The following is a 5,452-nucleotide window of genomic DNA, read 5'->3' as shown; positions in this document are numbered from 1 at the left end:
TAACATGTACAAAATCAGTATTATGCATACCCTAATTAATTCGTATAATTCATTTAACGCTTTGAATTACTTATATCAAAGATTTAGGTAAAACAAACTTTTAAATAAATTGATTTTGATAATCAAAACAAATTATTATATTCTGAAGCACATATATATATATTTAAAACCCGGGCCTGTAAACAATTTAAAAAAAAACCCGTATCAGTGATTGGGCCAGGTTGATTTAATCACCCCGACCCCAACATCAAGGCTGTTGCCCTAGGGCAGCAGCCGGTACCGCGGCAGCAGCGTCGCACTGCTACTGGTTGCTGCCACTGGCATCAACCAGCAACAGTGGCGTGGGGTGGCTGCCTCGCGGCAGCGACCCCGACGCTACTGTTTTTATATTTTTTTATTTAAAAAATATATATACATATAATAGTTTCAAAAGGATTTCAAAACAATTTTCAGAATATCAGTTTTTCTCTTTTAGATTTAATAAAACAAAATGTTTTAATTATCCAACCATAAAATCTTTAATATTTTGTTTAAAGGATTATCAACTGAAACAATTAGGAACTATGCCTAATCAGTTTTAATTATCAAGTAGTCAAAACTTATTTATCTTTAGATTAATTAAACTAACCGATTAATTAATTAACCTAACAATAAATCTATTCAATCTGATTGAAAACTCTTTTATTTACATATATGAAATAACAGATTAACATAGGCTCTGATACCAATGAAGGAAAATAAACAAGCCTAGGCGTAGCGGAATAATAAAATTTTATCTATTTTATCTATTTCCCTTTTCCAAGATCTGTTAATTGTTATTTCATATAAAGAGGGATAGAAAGTAATACCTTTAGTGAAGAAATGTCTACCATTGCAAACGAAGTGCCCACAACTTCTTATTATCAACTCGTGAGCAACGAACGTTTTGTTCAACACAGAAAAACAAAACTAATCAGTAATCAACCTATAGCAATTGCAATGATTGCCTCTAACAGAAATCGATATGAGATCAAAGAGGGAGTAAGAAAACAAAGTAAATTAGTCGAGATGACGACGGAACGATTCCTCCTCTGCTTATTATGTGTTGGCCGAAATCTGGGGGTTAGGGAGTCTATTTATAGACTTCTCAAAACCCTAATCCCAGTTGTGTTAGGAAATTAAATAATTGGAATCTTATTCGGAATAGGATTCCTAATAGATAATTAAATAAACACTTTACTATTATCTAAATAATAACTAATTATATCTAGATAATTATTATTAATCAAATTAATAATTAATTAATGTTAGGGATAATTAATTAGAGTTTCAATCACATAAAAACTTCTAATTAATATTATCAGACAATCCTTTAATTTAATTCATAACCATAATCAAATTATAATTATTAATCAAATTAATTTATCCCCAAATTAATATGTAAATTTCGGCCCATACATACATGTCCCACTAATTACATTTTCGTCCTCCGATTCCAAGTCCTATATGCGACCCATTAGGTTCTTTCTTGCCACTAACCTTATATATCCTTTGAAATTATTCATCACGATTAATTCCAACATATATATATATATAACGGAATACCCTCACGAGCTCTTACTAGCAGAACCTATGATATTCCCCCAGAGCAATTAAGAAGTCAGGTTGATAACTGACGTTAACCTTTCTGCATTAGGTACAGTATAATACAATCCTTCATCAACTATATCCTGTCGGTCAATTCCTTATAACTATGGAACGTGTCAAGGTTACATATAACGAAGAGTCCGATTTTACTTGTACAGGTTGAATTCACTCTGAAAGATAAGTTAAGTGAAATATCCATTTCTACTCTTAACTCTATCACCTTGCAAGGATTTCAGTCAATTCACCACAAGCGGCCATTTGGATATATCTCCCACTTATCGGGAGTGACGAATGCTCAATCTGACATTAACTATTCTGCAATTACTTTGTGTGATACCCAACCCTGCTCTCACACACCCCAAGCTCTCACCTGTTGGATCGTGCTCACACAGAATCAAAGTATCAAACTCCATAATCCAGAATCACTAATTAACGAATGTTTGAGTCTGAGGATTAGTTATACCTACTAATACCAATGAGATGAACAGTTGACACATTAGATAAATCAATCCATTCTGTTATCTCAAGTCACGTCCCAATCCTAATGAACTCCTTCACCGGATCCATGTAACTGTCTAGATATCTAAATATCTAAAGCTTGTGAGATCAGCTTTCTGTCTCGACAGAAAATACTGTTACATGCAAGTCTCAACAATAATATGCCAACCCCTATAACATATTACTTGACTTGGGTTTACTTTAAGTCTATTTGTCTATTATAAAGCACAGTCTCACTTCATGCTTGTATGAACACTTTATAACTACTTAAATAAACTTAGGGTTACTTTCTTTATGAAAGATTTGTGCCTTTATATATAGTTACATTTTAATGTTATATACCTGATTAAACAAATGATCAAATAAACAATTTATTCATTAATATTAATATCCTAAAACAATTGTCTTTAGGACACTAAACTCCAACATCATTCTCAGCAGTTTTGGATGTACCTGCACACTCATCACTTTTATTAGCTATCAAAGGAGAAGTGGTTTCCTTACCAGACCGTAATGTGATAACCATGACATCTCCCTTAGGGTTTGGTTCGGTGTTGCTAGGCATAACCGCTTTTCCTTTTGAGGACGATGAAGCTGCCAGTTGATGAACCTGTGTCTCCAAATTCTTTATTGAAGCATGTGTTTGCTTCATAAACTGCATCATTATGGTCTTCATGTCCTGTTTGATGTCTTCCTTAGGTTGAATAGGATGTTTGTAAGGTTGTTGAGGTTGCCTTTGATAATGTCCTCCCTGCTGCTGCTGGTATCTTGGTTGTTCCTGCTGGTTCTGCTGTCCAGTCCATCCGAAATTCGGATGATTTTTGGTGGCTGGATTGTATGTATTGGAGTAAGGATTTGGTGGATTCCTCTTATTGTATCCAGCATAATCGTATTGTTCCTGCTCACCTTTTCCTTGTTTTACTCCAGGGCAGTTGATGTTGAAGTGAGGCCCTCCACAAAAATCACATACATCATGAAATGGTGGTTCACTATGGATTGATGATACATTAATCTTGCTAAGCTGCCTGGCAAGTTGTTCCACCTGGGTGGTTAGCTTGGAAACTACATCACCATCCGCCGTCTTCTTCCCTTCACTCCTAGTTGAGTGCCAATTATAACTTGTGCTTACCACCTTTTCAATGAGGTCATACAAGGCTTGCGGTTCAAGATCCTCGGGGTTACCATTCGCAATGGATTCAATCTGGATTTTGTACGTATTAGTGACTCCATTGTAGAAATTTTGTACTTGCATCCACATGGGGATGCCATGATTTGGTACCCTCCTTAACAGCTCTTATACCTTTCCCATGCTTCAGCCAAAGATTCATCCTCCTCTTGCACGAAACAGGACACCTCATTTCTGAGTTTGATAGCCTGTCTTGGTGGAAAGTATTTCATCAGAAATGCATTGGCCATGTCCTGCTAGGTTGCAATGGACCCTGGCTGCAAGTTCTTTAGCCAGTTCTTTACTTTATCCTTAAGAGAAAAAGGAAACAGCTTCAGCTTTATCATGTCATCGGCAACTCCTCTATTCGATCGGATGGTGTTACATAATGTAACAAATTCCTGGATATGTGTGTTTGGATCTTCAGTGGTGTACCCATTGAATTACACGGCTATTTGCAACATTTGTATCATTAATGCTTTTACTTCGAACATGTTGTTCCCTTCATTCGGCAGCACAATGCACGACGAGTGTCCTTCCGTGGTAGGTCTGGAGTAATCCCTGATTCTCATGACTGGTGGATTATTGTTTTCACCTTCTCCTTCTTGATTAGGTTGTTCTGGTACTCTTCCAGCCATTCTTCTTTCCCTCTGTCTTTCTCTTTGTATTGCTCGTCGAGCTCCTGCTTGGTTTCGTCTACACACTCTTCCTAATTCAAGATCGATAGGAAAAACTGGTGGTCCAGCTCTACGCATAGACAGTAAGAAAAACTGCTTCTGGCTGCACTATTTAACAAACAGATTAAAAACACCTTGTTTCACAGAAATTTTCAGATAAACTTTGTTGCTTTCAATCCCCGGCAACGGCGCCAAAAACTTGTTGTCCTCAAAACAGACTCTAGCAAGTGCACTAGATACAAGTAATAAAATGATAAGTAGAGTATCGTCTCCTCAGGGATTGATGACCAAATTTTACTAGAAAAACCTTACAGAACAGGGTGTTCGTGGTGTGTGATTTTCTTTAGTTGAGAAATGATTTGATATTATGAATAGAAATACTAATGATAAAGATTCAGTTTCAGAAAATGTGTTTTGTTATAATAAAAAGAGAGAACAGGTTAAGCCATAGCGGAACAGGTTACTTTCAGCCTCTAAACATCCTATTTATTCATGAATGACATAAAGTGAAGTCAAGGTCTCTGCTTTAAAGCTCACTTAAGTCAACTTCCGTGTGTTTTTAAGATTCTAAGATGTACTACAACCCTAAGCGTCCTTAATGTTGGTTCTTTCTTGCATTACGAGCAAAACAACATTTTAGTTTAGAAAACCCTTAATACAATCCCCTAACATTCATGTTTCGAGTCTTGGACGTTTGATAAAAAGTTCCATGAAGATGAAAGCAGTTCCCTATCATCCATCTTACATTAAGATACATGCATATAACATGGGAATAAAAGCTTTATCAAACACAACATCATATATCATCATTCATTCATAAAAAGGAAAATAGAAGACTTACATAACCAACCCTTGCTGGCCTAACCAGTTTAAAACGACTACTCACTGATGTTAAAGAGTGAACAGCCTGAGCTGTATCTACAGAACTCCATGGATGGAGTCATAATGTCTTTCGTAGAGAGCTTCTCTCTCTAAAATTCTTCAGTACCAAAATTATCTCCTTCTCAAAAGTATATCTTTGTTTCCCTCCACTACCGATATAAATAGGAGGGAAAAAGATATAGAGTACACAAAATAAATTATTATATTACAAAACCAGAAAGATTGTTCAAAATATTGTTTTCATTGCTTAGAGTGGTGGTATAAGGTTTGACTCTCGAACACTCAAGAGTCGACTGGTCATGTCATCATGTTGCTCCTAGCCGCCCATTTTTGCCCATTCCTGCCCGCTTCTTACGTCGATGTCCGCCATCAGTATGCAGCGTTATCCGCTGGATCAAAGTGTGCTCTTCCCCTTTTGGTAGTTGCAAAACAGGCTGTATAACAGCCTTTTTTACTTTAGCAATTCAAATCTGCATAAAACACTAATTAGTCCTTCTTTTAACAAGATTACGCCTATAATAACCCCAATTTATCACAAATGGTATGTTTAATTGTAGTCATTTTCGTGCCTAACATAAGACTAGACACGATGCAAAAATAAAAA

General features: G+C 36.1%; 1 non-coding gene across 1 annotated transcript; it reads left to right on the top strand.

The window, feature by feature from the left end:
• Positions 1-3,386: 3,386 nt before the first annotated feature.
• On the top strand, positions 3,387-3,492 carry LOC136221164 (small nucleolar RNA R71). Its single transcript, XR_010684948.1, has one exon. It is a non-coding gene; the product is annotated as a small nucleolar RNA R71 (small nucleolar RNA).
• Positions 3,493-5,452: the final 1,960 nt, after the last annotated feature.

This window comes from Euphorbia lathyris, chromosome 2, assembly GCF_963576675.1.
Source record: "Euphorbia lathyris chromosome 2, ddEupLath1.1, whole genome shotgun sequence".
Taxonomy (NCBI): domain Eukaryota; kingdom Viridiplantae; phylum Streptophyta; class Magnoliopsida; order Malpighiales; family Euphorbiaceae; genus Euphorbia; species Euphorbia lathyris.
Note: the sequence above shows the minus strand (reverse complement) of the source record. Positions and strands in the feature narration are given on the sequence as shown.